At 39.5% G+C, this 18,434-nt stretch overlaps 1 protein-coding gene across 1 annotated transcript in view; it reads right to left on the reverse strand.

Annotated features, from left to right (window-relative positions):
* LOC114895911 (basic proline-rich protein-like) overlaps positions 1-18,434 on the reverse strand; it is a 62,595-nt gene that overhangs the window by 43,527 nt on the left and 634 nt on the right. The gene's annotated exons all lie outside the window — the stretch shown is intronic.

Genomic DNA, 18,434 nt, shown 5'->3' on the forward strand with positions numbered 1-18,434 from the left:
GAAATAAAACCGGCAGGAAATTCAGCGTTTGCTCCTGGCAGCACTGCCTTTCTTTTCAGGCTGCCCCCCTACATTTCCCATTTGATCCATCTATTATAATATGTATCCACATCTCATAGCCTCCATAACTAAAAGAACTACTAGCTATTAGCAAAAAAGTATCTCCTTCACAAGCGATTTTCTTAAACGTCATTACTTTAAGTCCACGTAGAATAAATAAATCAATAAAATGTAAAATGTCTTTTTCCTGGACAAGACATTTCTGAAAATTGTTTATTTCATGAGAAATGCATGACAGATGGTGTGAGGAGTGGTGAGGCATTCAAAACAGTACAAAGTTTCCTACTGTTCTGTCAGATGTTTCCACTCTCTGTTCCATCCATTAAACGCTGACTGACTTTTCCTCCACAAACTTCAGTTTGACTTTTTAAAAACAAATAATGCTTCTGGTATTCATTTAAGATTTTATTACACTGTTACTGGAAACCTCCATCTGAAATGGAACCTTCACGTGACACAGAACAAGTGGTTGGAAGCATCCATTCTCACATAAATGTCACAACACAGAGAATATGATGCTCATTGCTCAAGGAGAGTTGATTAAATTATCTGTGATCGCCGAAATTATTAGATTCAATGTGTAGCGTGATACATAAGTAGTTGTTAAATTTGTTTAGTTAAAGAAAATTACTGTTAAAATTTTAAACGTCCCATCTGTCAGTAACTGATTTGTTAAAACAATACCATAGAAAATTATGTTACCTCAAGGATAGCTCTATTTGGCTACATTTGGGTAAACGATGACTGGTATTCTCCTTGAGGTCCACTCTACTTTATGGCTGTGAATTGATAAATACATGAAATTGAAGTATTTGCACACCCACTGGCACACATGTGCATACAAACACAACTTCCAACAAGATACTGTTTAAATATGGCCCTACATGACCCAGATGTTCCAAGCCTACTACATGCTTCTCCCTCATTCAGTTTGTTTCATTCATTCTCTCTTTATGAATCTTTCGAAGAACAATTTTGGATTGAAAGGAACAATGAGCTTCTAGAAGAAAACTTGTAGAGATGTGGATGATGATGTTTTCAGTGGGCCTTCCACATGACAAGTGTGTCACATTTTTGGTCTTCCTGCTGAGTCAGATCCTTTATTGAATCAAGTGACTTGGTGTATGCTGATCTATGGTAGAAACCTAGATTTTTATCACATTTATATAAAAAAGACCATAATCTCTAAAAAGAAACAAGAAAAAAGGAAAGATATTTGGATGAAAGACCCCAATTAAAGGCCAAAAACTTTTCAGCAAAACCATATCTGCTGAAAATTAGAAGAACGTTTTCAGTCATTCTGGAAATAAATTGACTCTACTTGGCAACCTTCACGAAATGGAAAGTACTGCAGTGTCTCCTGCCAGTTTTCTTGTGTGCAACTGACCAGTGCTAAATAAGAAACAAGCCCCAAACTCCTTTGCTTTAATTTTTTGTCTGACCAGCAAACCAGCTTAACGAATTATATCATTTTTATAAAAGATTTGTGAAGTAGATTGCCATCTGTAATTGTTTGTTTTTGAAACACAGCACTCAGTAGCATAATTGGCTAAAATTTCGTTGTTAATAGAATCCTAATGGTAATTACCAACTGAAGAGAAAAAGAAGATATTGAAATCTGAGTAATTTGAAGCCACATTTTTAAAGCGGCAGCAAAATAAGTCTGCTATGCTGTCTTGCCTTCTAGGTTTCTTGTCTCCAGAATTCAAATTTGTGACAAGCACAGGTTGGTACTTCAGCCTTTTACAGTTGAGTTTCACTGGAGGATTAACGGAGAGAGAGGTTGGGAGAGAGGGACAGAGAGAGAAAGAGGGGCTAGCAATGCAAGCATGCTACACATGGCTCAGAACAGATGTCTAAGTCACCTTGTCCTGACTTCCATGGTACATTCCAACCATCTTAGTACAAGAAAGAAAGTGTGATTCCTTCTTCTGAGGCTAACTACCTACTTTAGTGCATCCATTAAGACGAATGTATAGAGCATTTATTTGCCAGTAATTACAAAGTGAATGTTAGCCCCAAACAGCAATTTCATTACCAATGGTGAATATCACCACTAAAGAATGGAATTTTTAGGTTCTGGTCCTTTGTTATGATATGAGTATTAAAATAAGATTCTGCTGAGATTAAGTCTCTGTTGGAGGAAGGGAGGTAAAACTATCATCAATTCTCTCATGATATTTTTTTGGTCAGACATCCTACTTAGCATTAGGATCTAGCTCAGCCCCTCCATTCCCCATTTCAACCAGATGTTCATCTTAAGTTGCAAAATGTCAGTAAACTAACATACAATCCTTATTTATTTTGCATTAGATCGTGGCTCCCATTGCCCTTAGAATAAAACACAAATGCTTTTCCAGGACGTACGAAGCCTCCCACAATCTGGACTATCTCACTGATTTCATAGCTACTACACTGCTCCACTATTCTCTAGCCACACTGCTCTTATTTATTTTCCTATAACATTCGAAGTCACTTTTAAACTTAATTTAATTTAAAAATTTTTGCACTTCCTGTTCCCTCTATCTGAAATGCTCTCACTCCAATCTCTTTTTTTCTTAACATCTTTACTGGAGTATAATTGCTTTACAATGGTGTGTTAGTTTCTGCTTTATAACAAAGTGAATCAGCCATACATATACATATATCCCCATATCTCTTCCTTCTTGTGTGTCTCTCTCTCCCACCCTCCCTATCCCACCCCTCTAGGTGGTCACAAAGCACCGAGCTGATCTCCCTGTGCTATGCGGCTGCTTCCCACTAGCTATTTTACGTTTGGTAGTGTATATATGTCCATGCCACTCTCTCACTTTGTCCCAGCTTACCCTTCCCCCTCCCCATATCCTCAAGTCCATTCTCTAGTAGGTCTGTGTCTTTATTCCCTTCTTGCCCCTAGGTTCTTCATGACCATTTTTTTTTATTTTTATTTTTTTTAGATTCCATATATATGTGTTAGCATACGGTATTATTTTTCTCTTTCTGACTTACTTCACTCTGCATGACAGATACTAGGTCCATCCACCTCACTACAAATAACTCAATTTTGTTTCCTTTTATGGCTGAGTAATATTCCATTGTATATATGTGCCACATCTTCTTTATCCATTCATCTGTTGATGGACACTTAGGTTGCTTCCATGTCCTGGCTATTGTAAATAGAGCTGCAATGAACATTTTGGTACCTGAGTGGTTTTTTGTTTGTTTGTTTTTGTGGTACGCGGGCCTCTCACTGTTGTGGCCTCTCCCGTTGTGGAGCACAGGCTCCGGATGCGCAGGCTCAGTGGCCATGGCTCACGGGCCCAGCCTCTCCGTGGCATGTGGGATCCTCCCGGACCGGAGCACAAACCCGTGTACCCTGCATCGGCAGGTGGACTCTCAACCACTGTGCCACCAGGGAAGCCCTACCTGACTGTTTTTGAATTATGCTTTTCTCAGGGTATATGCCCAGTAGTGGGATTGCTAGGTCGTATGGTAGTTCTATTTTTAGTTTTTTAAGGAACCGCCATACTGTTCTACATAGTGGCTGTGTCAATTTACATTCCCACCAACAGTGCAAGAGTGTTCCCTTTTCTTCACACCCTCTCCAGCATTTATTGTTTACAGATTTTTTGATGATGGCCATTCTGACTGGTGTGAGGTGATACCTCAGTGTAGTTTCGATTTGCATTTCTCTAATGATTAGTGATGTTGAGCTTCCTTTCACGTGTTTGTTGGCCATCTGTATATCTTCTTTCTCACTCCAATCTTCATGGCTGAATTCAAATGCTGCTTCCTTACACTGACCTATCTTCACCTTCTTAGTTACTGTTACTTCACCTTGCTTTATTTTCTTTGTAACAATTATTTTTATTTGAAAAATTTGTGTTCATTTGTTTGCTGGTTTGTGATCTATCTTTTCTGTTGCTAAAATTAAAGGACATGAAAGCATAAACCTCACTTCTCTTTTCCATTGCTGTGTTTCCTGTGCCTATGACAATGCCTGCCACCTATTTGGTGAATACATGACTGAATAAAAGAAGATGTAGAAAAGATCCTTGATTGAGGTCTCTGTTCACAAGGTCTTCTGGTTATTGGTGCCTCTTCTCCATTTTTCATGACCTGCCAGTCTAAGTTGCTCAGATCTTATTTCCCCAAATTTGAAGGCTCTGATCTGGCTCCACCTCCTGGTGTTTATGTCCTCCTACCTTTGTGCATCCACTTGGCATATGTCCTATGGCTGACTCTAGTACTCCCCATGCCCGATGCCCCTAGCTGGACGCAGATGTAACAACTTAATTTCTTCCACGGCTTCTGATGCCCAAGGCAGCTGTGGGATAATGGGAAAAAAGCCTGGATCTGAGTCCAATTCTCCTGCCACTCTGTGACCTCTGGGAAAATCATACAAAGTATTAAACCTGATGTGTTTTCTGAGAGGCTAGGTGTGGGCTGTAAGAGAAAGGAATAAAAGAGATTCTCACGTATTTGACTTGAGTAAACAGAGCTGTGTTTACTGAGATGGAGATGAACGTTAGAGCAGCAGGCGTGAGATGGTGGAGAAGGTGGGCAGCTCCATGCTGGATGTGTTAATTTCGAGGGTCTAATCAGACATGCAAAGTTAGAGGTCAGGAAGGCACTTTACTATAGATGTCTAGATATTAGGAGAGCAGTCTGGGCTAGAGGTACAATTTTAGAAGAATTAGCGTATTGGCAGTGTTTAATGTTTCAAGATTGGATGAGATCACCTACCGCCACCTACAGCATAGAAAGAAAAGAGAAGTGGCCCAAAGTCTGAGGTCTGGGCATGCAACATTTAGAAGTGGACGAGTGGAGGAGCAACTGGCAAATGAAGAGCAAACAAGGGTGAAGAGAATCCAGGAGAATGTGAAGAAATGATGTAACCTCAATCACATATTTTATATATAACTGAACAGATATTTACTAGGCATATAATCAGTTCAAGTCACTTCAGGGTAACGAAATGAATCAGACTTGCCATGAATCCTGCCTTCAAGGTGATTTCACTCTAGTAGAAGGATAAAGGTCTACAAGTCATTCAAATGCAAGGTAAAGAGTGATAAATGAGTCACAGATAATAGTATAAGATTTTAAAAGTGTGGTAACTAAGTGCAGTGTGGTATCCTGGATTTAATCCTGGAACAGAAAAGCACATCAGTGGAAAAGCCAGTGAAATCTGAATTAACTCTGTGATTTAGTTAATAGTATTGTACTTTTGTTAATTTCCTAGTTTGGACAAATATGCTATTGTTATTTAAGAGTTAACTTTTAGGGAAGCTGAGTCAGTGGCATACAGAGATTCTCTGTAATGTCTTTGCAACCTTTCTGAAAGTCTAAAATCATTTTTAAAAATTTAAACAGTCTGGAGATTGAGATGAGACAGACCTGGGGAGCGGAAGGTACAAAGGGGAAAACGTCATGGTTTAAAGGGGGTGGGTAGGATTAATACACAAAACTAAAGAGGGGGTGCATTCTAAGCAGAGGCAAAAACATTTTCAAAAGCAAGGAGGTACAGTTCTGACTAACCATAAGATGTCAAACAGCACGAGCTCCTCGGCTAAGTGGTTCTAAGTGTGGTTTAGAACCACTTCCTTGCTAGACTCAGAAATGGGGGACCAATCACTAGACCTCGGATTTTGCATCATATCCCCAAACTCCTTATCTATTAGACACTCAACCCAGTTCCCCAAGAGACTATCTGTCCCCATCTAGTGAATCTCATTTTCTTATTTGGCCCGTGATGGCAGATATATAACATATTTTTACAGCTACTTTGATCAAGCTGTTTTGACATGGGACTTTTTGACATCACTTTACCCATGTTACAACTTCAATTCAAATGCTACTTAAAAATGAAGGAGTCTTCCTTTCTTTCTCGTGGACTCTTGAGCATTTTTCTGAAGGAATCGCTTAGTAATTATCACTTTTTGCCTTAAAACAAACCAGTGCCTGAGAAAAAAGACACTGTACTGCAATGGGGAAGTACTCAGGGTCTGTAGTTGCTGTTCTATTTCCTGCTGCTTACGTAAGGTGTAAACATAATCATCGTCTTCAACTTTTCTGAATGGTTTCCTCACTGTTGTGATGCTAGTAACCTAAGCATTGGGTTGCTGTAAGCATGTCATGAAGTAAAGTCATATAGTCCAGGGCCTGGTATAAAAGAAGTGCTTGATAAATGTTTGATATCATTCTCAAGAAGCTTTTCTCTAAGAGGAGAGATTTTGTCTTATTCATCTTGAAACCCCTAGAACACAGTGTCTTATGACTATCAAGCTGAATCCTCAAGGGAAAAGACAAACAGCCTGTTGAGATACCGTTCAATCCCTCTTGAGAACTGTACTGCATTGCTAGTCTTTTTTGTATAGAAAGTGTAGTGCTTTGTGCTGTAGATATCTTAGCATTAAAGGGCTCTCATTGTATAAATTTTACATAAAGAAATTAAAGATCAAAGGGGTTAAGTGACTTGCTTAAGAATATACAAGATGGCCAGTAGCCATGTTACTCCTATGAGATAGCTCCTATTTCACAAAAGCTGACTCAACATATATTATTTAAATATCTACTCTGTGTCAATCACTATCATGAGTACTTTCAAATAAAGATTTCATTCTTAAATATGATCTTAGAATTTGGATGTTACTTCTTGCACTTCCCCTGACTACTGAATTGTATTTTGGTTGTGAGCAGTCATAGCTGGATGCCCTGAACTAAAAGAGTCCATTTTAATTTGCTGTCTCATCTCATTAAGTTCCTAAAGTCATGTGGCAAGTTTCAGATTACTAACAGACTTCTTTCCTACTAGAGCTCTTTCCTTTACTCATACCTGCTTTCTCTGCTATTCTATGGCCAAGGAACTCACCATAACTCCTGTCATAGCTGATGAGTGATATCATTCAGCTCAAAAACATCCACTTCTTCATTCCAGGTGAAAATTCTACCTAATTCACACGAGATGTAAAGTCACAGTATGTGATGTGTGACAATGTCTGGTAAAAGATCAGCAAATTTCCGTAGTGCTTTTAATGCAAAATTGTGTGATGCTGCACTTCCTTTCTATAATTAGAGGTGGGTATTTGTTACATATATATATATATGTTATATATATGTATGTTTTATATATATATGTTATATATATATATAACATATTTCTTCTCATTTGTGAACATTAAAACATATTTTAAAAACTCAACATGTTAGCCACAATATTGAAATCATTGGAATGAGTGTCTTTATTTTTTCTATCATATTTGTAAATTAACAAGATTTTATAAAACCCTATATTTCTATTTATACTTAACATGAAAGTATGCTTGGGGTTGAGACAGTAAAAATCTGAATATGGTTGAAAGCTATATTAAGGTACTTTTAATTAGTTTTTTCTAAATTTTTATAGAATTTAAAACTTGTTGTATTCATCAAGTTAACTATTAATACACAGTAATATAATAATTGCAGACTTCGCCTTTTATAGTGTAAGAAATACGTGACTGGTTTGGTGCAAAAGATGTAGAACACAGACCTTTCCTTTCTATGTCAGCAGAGTGATGTTACATGCCCAAGTTCTTCCATTTGATCAAAGCAAAACCTGTTTGCTCAATACCTCCTCTTCCCTCCTGAAGAATTGCTTTTTCTAAGTGAATTTATTACAAATATTTATTTTATGCCTGTTAATAATCTATTTGTCTAGTACTGTGCTTTTGTTTAGCTTACTGGGTCCTCATATGGATGTTAGGGTGGATGGGTGAATAGAGATTTTTATTGAAATTTGAGCCTTTCTAAGTTTCCTGAGAATGTCCTTTATTACTCTTCTGCATAGCAATTTTACTCCTTGAGCTGTGGGCAGCTTAAGAAGAAATAACTAAGGATATGAATAGAGTAAGAAAACGTTGTTTTTTAAAACCAGTATTTTTAAATGTATCAATGTCTTCTATTGAATCATACCATGTAAAATTGGTGTCCCAAAATATTGTAATGTAATTTCAAACGAATTGCCCTAATGTAATTTTTTCATAATGGGCCTATATGCAATTGTCTACCTAATCTTTTGTTCCCATAATGATAGGGGAGAAGTTCCACGTTTTCCACAAAGATTCCTTTGACAAAGTTGACTCTTAAAAAGAAGATGCTTTGCCGCATAGCACAGGGAGATCAGCTCAGTGCTTTGTGACCGCCTGGAGGGGTGGGATAGGGAGGGTGGGAGGGAGGGAGATGCAAGAGGGAAGAGATATGGGGATATATGTATATGTATAACTGATTCACTTTGTTATGAAGCAGAAACTAACACACCATTGTAAAGCAATTATACTCCAATAAAGATGTAAAAAAAAAAAAAGATGCTTTCAATAAGCCAATCAATTAAATTCCCCAGGAGGTGAAGACACAGGTAAACACTCCTACCCTGGCTGCCTCTTACCTTTCCCCTTCCCCATACTAAGAAGGTTTGCCAAGACCAGAGCTGATTCTATTCTGTCTAGTACAAATTTATAGTTAGCAAATTCCTTCTAGTTTTATTCCATGAATGAAATTCCATGTCTCTTCATTATGGTGTTTTATCATAATCCCCTCACTCATTGATTCATTTATTTTTCTGGCAAATTTTTATTATCTGGATAAAATGTGTCAACCACAATATTAGAATTTAGAGATGAAAATATGAATAGGAGAAATTTACAGTCTTCATAGACCAATGGTAATATAGGCTTATAAATCATCAAGATACACTATAACAGATAAAAGTGCTAACTGTATAGAAACACAGAGGAAGAAGTAAGAAACTATAGCTGACTGAACAGAAGTTTCCCAGAAGAGCTGGGTCATAAAAAACTGTGTAGCTGCTCATCGGGCGGAGAGGATGAGGAGGGACACCTAGGGCGCAGGCAAGGAGTGGCAGAGCGGGCAAGACAAAAGAAGAATCTAGGCATTTTTCCAAAGAAAACACACAAATGGCCAATAGATACATAAAGAGATGCTCCACATCACTAGTATCACTAATAATCAGGGAAATGCAAAGCAAAACTACAATGAGATAGCACCTCATAATGTTAGAATGGCTATTATCAAAAACATAAGAGGGCTTCCCTGGTGGTGCAGTGGTTGAGAGTCCGCCTGCCGATGCAGGGGACACGGGTTCGTGCCCCGGTCCGGGAAGATCCCACATGCCACAGAGCGGCTGGGCCCGTGAGCCATGGCCACTGAAAAAATAACATAAGAAATAACAAGGGTTGGCAAGGATGTGGAGGAAAGGGAAGATGTGTGCACTGTTGGTGGGAATATAAATTGGTGCAGCCATTATGGCTTCCCAGTAAGAAGGTTTCTCAAAAAGCTAAAAATAGAACTACCATATAATACAGCAGTCCCACTTCCGGGTATATACCTGAAGGAAATAAGAACACTATCTGTACTCCCATGTTCATTGCCACATTGTTCACAAAGCCAAGACATGGATACAACCTAAGTGTCAATCAATGGATGAGTGGATAAAGAAGTTGTGGCATATATTTATATATACAGTGGGATATTATTTAGCCATAAAAAAGGAACACCTGCCATTTGTGACAACATGGATGGACCTAGAGGACATTATGCTAAGTGAAATCAGTCAGAGAAAGACAAAAACTGTACATTTTCACTTATATGTGGAATCTAAAATAAATAGGTTAAATAGTTGAAATCATAGAAATAAAGAGTAGGACGGTGGTTGCAAGGGGCTGCAGGCTGGTGGAAATGTGCAATTGTTGGTCCAAGGACACAAACTCCCAGCTATAAAATGAATAAGTTCTGTGGATCTAATACAGTGTAGTGACTGTAATTAACAATACTGTATCGTATATTGGGAGGTTGTTAAGAGAGTAGATCTTAAATATTAATACCACAAAAAATCGATAATTATGTCAGGGGATGGAGGTGTTAGCTAACTTTATTGTGGTAATCATTTTATAATATATACATGTATCAAATCATGACACTGTACATCATAAACTTACATATGTTATATGTCAATAATGTCTCAATAAAGCTGGAAAATAAAAGAGAGAAGAGTCTAGAAAAATAGAACTCAGCCATATACTAAAGGGTCTATATCCCAGTCATCTTGAGAACAGGGAGGATTTATAAAAGGGTTTCAGTCACAGGTTGAAATAAACACTCTTAAAGTCATAATTGCCCCTACATAATATATATCATTTTCTTTTTTCTGGCACAGAATGTTAGGATGTTGTTTAATTTGGCTATTATATCTTTAGGTATGACTTTATTGATATTAGACCACTTAGCAGCCAAAAATGGTACAGAACTATTTCTTGTTTAATTAACTCTTCCCCTCCAAGACCCTAGTGAGGACTCATAAATTTTACTTGATGATAAAGAAAGCATTCCCTTCTAAGAAAAGAGCCTGGTTATTGGGCCATCAGGATGCAGCCCATCAGGGGACCTTCAAGATGGTGGAGGAGTAAGACGCGGAGATCACCTTCCTCCCCACAAATACATCAGAAATACATCTATATGTGGAACAACTCCTACAGAGCACCTACTGAATGCTGGCAGAAGACCTCAGACCTCCCAAAAGGCAAGAAACTCCCCACGTACCTGGGTAGGGCAAAAGAAAAAAAGAAAAAACAGAGACAAAAGGATAGAGATGGGACCTGCACCAGCAGGAGGGAGCTGTGAAGGAGGAAAGGTTTCCACACACTAGGAAGCCCCTTCGCGGGCGGAGACTGCGGGTGGCAGAGGGGGGAGCTTCGGAGCCACAGAGGAGAGCACAGCAACAGGGGTGCGGGGGGCAAAGCGGAGAGATTCCCGCACAGAGGATCAGTTCCGACCAGCACTCACCAGCCCGAGAGGCTTGTCTGGTCCCCCGGCGGGGCGGGCGGGGCTGGGAGCTGAGGCTCAGGCTTCGGTCGGAGCGCAGGGAGAGGACTGGGGTTGGCTACGTGAACACAGCCTGAAGGGGCCAATGCGCCACAGCCAGCCGGGAGGGAGTCCGGGAAAAGGTCTGGAGCTGCCGAAGAGGCAAGAGACCATTGTTTCAGGTGCGCGAGGAAAGGGGATTCAGAGCACAGCCTAAACGAGCTCCAGAGACAGGCGCGAGCTGCGGCTATCAGGGCAGACCCCAGAGACGGGCATGAGACGCTAAGGCCGCTGCTGCCGCCACCAAGAAGCCTGTGTGCGAGCACAGGTCACTATCCACGCCGCCCCTCCCGGGAGCCTGTGCAGCCCGCCACTGCCAGGGTCCTGTGATCTAGGGACAACTTACCCGGGAGAACACACGGCGTGCCTCAGGCTGGTGCAACGTCATGCTGGCCTCTGCTGCTGCAGGCTCGCCCCGCATCCGTGCCCCTCCCTCCCGCCGGCCTGAGTGAGCCAGAGCCTCCGAATCAGCTGCTCCTTTAATCCCGTCCTGTCTGAGCAAGAACAGAGGCCTCAGGCGACCTACACGCAGAGGCAGGGCCAAATCCACAGCTGAACCCTGGGAGCTGTGAGAACAAAGAAGAGAAAGGGAAATCTCTCCCAGCAGCCTCAGGAGCAGCAGGTCAAATCTCCACAATCAACTTGATGTATGCTGTACCTGTGGAATACATGAATACACAACGAATCATCCCAAATTGAGGAGGTGGACTTTGGGAACGATATATCTATTTTGTTCCCTTCTTCTCTTTTTGTGAGTGTGTATGTTTCTGTGTGTGATTTTGTCTGTATAGCTTTGTTTTTACCATTTGTCCTAGGGTTCTGTCAGTTTTTCTTTTTTTTTACCATAGTTTTTAGCCCTTGTAATCATTGCTAGATTTGTTTTTTGGTTTGCTTTCTCTCTCTCCTTTCTTTTTTTCTTTTTTACTTTTTTTATTTTTAATAATTTTTTTTAATTCTAATGACTTTATTTATTTCTTTCTTCCTTTCTTTTTTTCTCCCTTTTCTTCTGAGCTGTGTGGCTGACAGGGTCTTGGTGCTCTGGCTGGGTGTCAGGCCTGTGCCTCAGCAGTGGGAGAGCCGAGTTCAGGACATTGGCCCACCAGAGACCTCCAGGCTCCACGTGCTATCAAACGGCGAAAACTCTCCCAGAGATCTCCGTCTCAACGCTAAGACCCAGCTCCACTCAACGACCAGCAAGCTACAGTGCTGGACACCCTATGCCAAACAACTGGCAAGACAGGAACACAACCCCACCCATTAGCAGAGAGGCTGCCGAAAATCATAATAAGGTCACAGTCACCCTAAAGCACACCAATGGACGTGGTCCTGCCCACCAGAAAGACAAGATCCAGCCTCATCCACCAGAACACAGGCACTAGTCCCCTCCACCAGGAAGCCTACACAACCCACTGAACAAACCGTAGCCACTGGAGGCAGACACCAAGAAACAACAGGAACTACGAACCAGCAGCCTGCAAAAAGGAGATCCCAAACACAGTAAGTTAAGCAAAATGAGACAGAGAAACACACAGCAGATGAAGGAGCAAGGTAAAAACCCACCAGACCAAACAAATGAAGAGGAAATAGGCAGTCTACCTGAAAAAAAATTCAGAGTAATGACAGTAAAAATGATCCCAAATCTTGGAAATAGAATGGAGAAAATACAAGAAACGTTTAACAAGGACCGAGAAGAACTAAAGAGCAAACAGACAACGATGAACAACACAATAAATGAAATTAAAAATTCTCTATAAGGAATCAATAGGAGAATAACTGAGGCAGAGAACGGATAAGTGACCTGGAAGATAAAATAGAGGAAAAAACTAATGCAGAGCAGATTAAGAAAAAAGAATGCAAAGAATTGAGGACAGTCCCAGAGACCTCTGGGACAATATTAAATGCACCAACATTCGAATTATAGGGGTCCCAGAAGAAGAAGAGAAAAAGAAAGGGACTGAGAAAATATTTGAAGAGATTATAGTTGAAAACTTCCCTAATATAGATAAGGAAATAGTCAAGTCCAGGAAGTGCAGAGAGTCCCATACAGGATAAATCCAAGGAGAAACACACCAAGACACATATTAATCAAACTACCAAAAATTAAATACAAAGAAAAAATATTAAAAGCAGCAAGGGAAAAACAACAAATAACATACCATGGAATCCCCATAAGGTTAACAGCTGATCTTTCAGCAGAAACTCTGCAAGCCAGAAGGGAGTGGCAGGACATATTTTAAAGTGATGAAAAGGAAAAACCTACAACCAAGATTACTCTATCCAGCAAGGATCTCATTCAGATTCGATGGAGAAATTAAAACCTTTACAGACAAGAAAAAGCTAAGTACCACCAAATCAACTCTACAACAAATGCTAAAGGAACTTCTCTAGGCAGGAAACACAAGAGAAGGAAAAGACCTACAATAACAAACCCAAAACAATTAAGAAAACAGTAATAGGAACATACATATCGATAATTACCTTAAATGTAAATGGATTAAATGCTCCAACCAAAAGACATAGACTGGCTGAATGAACACAAAAACAAGACCCGTATATATGCTGTCTAAAAGAGACCCACTTCAGACCTAGGGACACATACAGACTGAAAGTGAGGGGATGGAAAAAGATATTCCATGCAAATGGAAATCAAAAGAAAGCTGGAGTAGCAATTCTCATATCAGACAAAATAGACTTTAAAATAAAGACTATTACAACAGACAAAAAAGGACACTATATAATGATCAAGAGATCAATCCAAGAAGAAGATATAACAATTGTAAATATTTATGCACCCAACATAGGAGCACCTCAATATATAAGGCAAATGCTAACAGCCATAAAAGGGGAAACCGACAGTAACACAATCATAGTATGGTACTTTAACATCCCACTTTCACCTATGGACAGAACATCCAAAATGAAAATAAATAAGGAAACAAAAGCTTTAAAAGATACATTAAACAAGATGTGCTTAATTGTTATCTATAGGACATTCCATCCAAAAACAAAGGAATGCACTATTTTCTCAAGTGCTCATGGAACATTCTCCAGGATAGATCATACCTTGGGTCACAAATCAAGCCTTGGTAAATTTAAGAAAATTGAAATTACATCAAGTATCTTTTCCGACCACAATGCTATGAGACTAGATATCAATTACAGGAAAAAAAAATCTGTAAAAAATACGAAGACATGGAGACTAAACAATACACCACTTAATAACCAAGAGATTACTGAAGAAATCAAAGAGGACATCAAAAAATACCTAGAAACAAATGACAATGAAAACACAACAACCCAAAACCTATGGGATGCAGCAAAATCAGTTCTAAGAGGGAAGTTTATAGCAATACAATCCTTCAGGAAAGAAGAAACACCTCAAATAAACAACCTAACCTTACACCTAAATCAATTAGACAAAGAAGAACCAAAAAACCCCCAAAGTTAGCAGAGGAAAAGAAACCATAAAGATCAGATGAGAAATAAATGAAAAAGGAATGAAGGAAACAATAGTAAAGATCAATAAAACTAAAAGCTGGTTCTTTGAGAAGGTAAACAAAATTGATAAACCATTAGCCAGGCTCATCAAGAAGAAAAGGGAGAAGACTCAAATCAATAGAATTAGAAATGAAAAAGGAGAAGTAACAACTGACACTGCAGAAATAAAAAAAATCATGAGAGATTACTACAAGCAACTGTATGCCAATAAAATGGACAACCTGGAAGAAATGGAAAAATTCTTAGGAAACCACAGGCTTCTGTGACTGAACCAGGAAGAAATACAAAAAATGAACAGACCAATCAGAAGCACTGAAATTGAGACTGTGATTCAAAATCTTCCAACAAACAAGAGCCCAGGACCAGATGGCTTCACAGGCGAATTCTACCAGACATTTAGAGAAGAGCTAACACCTATCCTTCTCAAACTCTTCCAAAATATAGCAGAGGGAGGAACACCCCCAAACTCATTCTATGAGGCCACCATCACCCTGATACCAAAACCAGACAAAGATGTCACAAAGAAAGAAAACTACAGGCCAATATCACTGATGAACATAGATGCAAAAATCCTCAATCAAATACTAGCAAACAGAATCCAACAGCACAGTAAAAGGATCATACACCATGATGAAGTGGGGTTTATCCCAGGAATGCAAGGATTCTTCAATATACGCAAATCAATCAATGTAATACACCATATTAACAAATTGAAGGAGAAAAACCATATGATAATCTCAATAGATGCAGAAAAAGCTTTCAAAAAAATTCAACACCCATTTATGATAAAAACTCTCCAGAAAGTAGGCATAGAGGGAACTTACCTCAACATAATAAAGGCCATATATGACAAACCCACAGCCAACATTGTTCTTAATGGTGAAACACTGAAACCATTTCCACTAAGATCAGGAACAAGACAAGTTTGCCCACTCTCACCACTACTATTCAACATAGTTTTGGAAGTTTTAGCCACAGCAGTCAGAGAAGAAAACAAAATAAAAGGAATCCAAATCAGAAAAGAAGTAAAGCTGTCACTGTTTGCAGATGACATGATACTACACATAGAGATTCCTAAAGATGCTACCAGAAGACTACTAGAGCTAATCAATGAATTTAGTAAAGTAGCAGTATACAAAATTAATGCACAGAAATCTCTGGCATTCCTATACACTAATCATGAAAAATCTGAAAGAGAAATGAAGGAAACACTCCCGTTTGCCATTGCAACAAAAAGAACAAAATACCTAGGAATAAACCTACCTAAGGAGACAAAAGACCTGTAGGCAGAATATTATAAGACACTGATGAAAGAAATTAAAGACGATACAAACAGATGGAGAGATATACCGTGTTCTGAGATCGGAAGAATCAATATTGTGAAAATGATTATACTACCCAAAGCAATCCACAGATTCAATGCAATTCCTATTAAGCTACCAATGGCATTTTTCACAGAACAAGAACAAAAAATTTCACAATTTGTATGGAAACACAGAAGACCCCGAATAGCCAAAGCAATCATGAGAAAGAAAAAGGGAGCTGGAGGAATCAGATGCTCTGACTTCAGACTATACTACAAAGCTACAGTAATCAAGACAGTACGGTACTGACACAAAAACAGAAATTTAGATCAATGGAACAGGATAGAAAGCCCAGAGATAAAGCCACGCACATACGGCCACCTTATTTTGGTAAAGGAGGCAAGAATATACAATGGAGGAAAGACAGCCTCTGCAATAAGTGGTGCTGGGAAAACTGGATAGCTACATGTAAAAGAATGATGTTAGAACACTCCCTAACACCATACACAAAACTAAACTCAAAATGGATTAAAGACCTAAATGAAAGACCAGAAACTATCAAACTCTTAGAGGAAAACATAGGCAGAAGACTCTATGACATAAATCACAGCAAGATCCATTTTTTTTTTTTTTTTTTTTTGGTTCACGGGCCTCTCACTGTTGTGGCCTCTCCCGTTGTGGAGCTCAGGCTCTGGACGTGCAGGATCAGCGGCCATGGCTCACGGGCCTAGCCGCTCCATGGCATGTGGGATCTTCCCGCACCGGGGCACGGACCCGTGTCCCCTGAATCGGCAGGCGGACTCTCAACCACTGCGCCACCAGGGAAGCCCGCAAGATCCTTTTTGACTCACCTCCTAGAATAATGGAAATAAAAACAAAAATAAAGAAATGGAACCTAATGAAACTTAACAGCTTTTGCACAGCCAGGGAAACCATAAACAAGATGAAAAGACAACCCTCGGAATGGGAGATAATATTTGCAAATGAAGCAACGGACAAAGAATTAATGTCCAAAATTTACAAGCAGCTCATGCAGCTCAATATCAAAAAAACAAACAACCCAATCCAAAAATGGGCAGAAGACCTAAATAGACATTTCTCCAAAGAAGATATACAGATTGCCAACAAACACATGAAAGAATACTCAATGTCACTAATCATTAGAGAAATGCAAATCAAAACAACACTGAGGTATCACCTCACACCAGTCAGAACGGCCATCATCAAAAAATCTACAAACAATAAATGCTGGAGAGGGTGTGGAGAAAAGGGAACCCTCTTGCACTGTTGGTGAGAATGTAAATTGATACAGCCACTATGGAGAACAGTATGGACGTTCCTTTAAAAACTAAAAATAGAACTACCATACGACCCAGCAATTCCACTACTGGGCATATACCCTGAGAAAACTATAATTCAAAAAGAGTCATGTACCACAATGTTCATTGCAGCTCTATTTACAATAGCCAGGACATGGAAGCAACCTAAGTGTCCATCAACAGATGAATGGATAAAGAAGATGTGGCACATATATACAATGGAATATTACTCAGCCATAAAAAGAAATGAAATTGAGTTATTTGTAGTGTGCTGGATGGATCTAAAATGTGTCATACAGAGTGAAGTAAGTTAGAAAGAGAAAAATAAATACCGTACGCTAACACATATATATGGAATCAAAAAAAAAAAAAGTTTCTGAAGAACCTAGTGGCAGGACAGGAATAAAGACGCAGATGTAGAGAATGGACTTGAGGACTTGGGGAGGGGGAAGGGTAACCTGGGACAAAGTGAGAGAGTGGCATGGACTTATATATATTACCAAATGTAAAATAGATAGCTAGTGGGAAGCAGCCGCATAGCACAGGGAGCTCAGCTCGGTGTTTTGTGACCACCTAGAGGAGTGGGATAGGGAAGATGGGAAGGAGACGTAAGAGGGAGGAGATATGGGGATATCTGTATATGTATAGCTGATCACTTTGTTATAAAGCAGAAACTAACACATCATTGTAAAGCAATTATACTCCAATAACGTTGTTTTTTTTTTAAAAAAGATGCAGCCCACTGTGGTGACGCAGTGGTTGAGAGTCTGCCTGCCGATGCGGGGGACATGGGTTCGTGCCCCGTTCCGGGAAGATCCCACATGCCACGGAGCGGCTGGGCCCGTGAGCCATGGCCGCTGAGCCTGCGCGTCCGGAGCCTGTGCTCCGCAACGGGAGAGGCCACAACAATGAGAGGCCCGCGTACCACAAATAAAAAAAAAAGAAAAAAAAGTTAACATATGCTTCCTATACAACCAAGCAGTCCCATTTCTAGATATTTACACAAGAGAAATGAAAACACATGTCCACAAAAAGACTTGTACGTTAATGTCCATAGCAACTTTATTTATAATAACCAAAGATGTAAGTAGCTCAAATGCTCATCAACAAGTGGTGAATGGATAAAGAAATTGTGGCATACACGTACAAAGGACTACTACTACAAAAAAAATAACAAATTACTGACATAGTCAGCAACAGGGATGAGTTTCAAAACATTATCCTGAGCAAGAGATGTCAGACACAAAAGAATATACACCAAATGATTCCATTTATATGAGGCCTTAAAATGACACATTCAGTTTAAATGGACAGAGAGCAGATATGACCGCTTGGGGCTGGGAGCACGGCAGCC

The sequence above is a fragment of the Monodon monoceros genome, unplaced genomic scaffold (assembly GCF_005190385.1).
Source record: "Monodon monoceros isolate NGI ecotype Baffin Bay Population unplaced genomic scaffold, NGI_Narwhal_1 Super_Scaffold_15, whole genome shotgun sequence".
Taxonomy (NCBI): Eukaryota; Metazoa; Chordata; class Mammalia; order Artiodactyla; family Monodontidae; genus Monodon; species Monodon monoceros.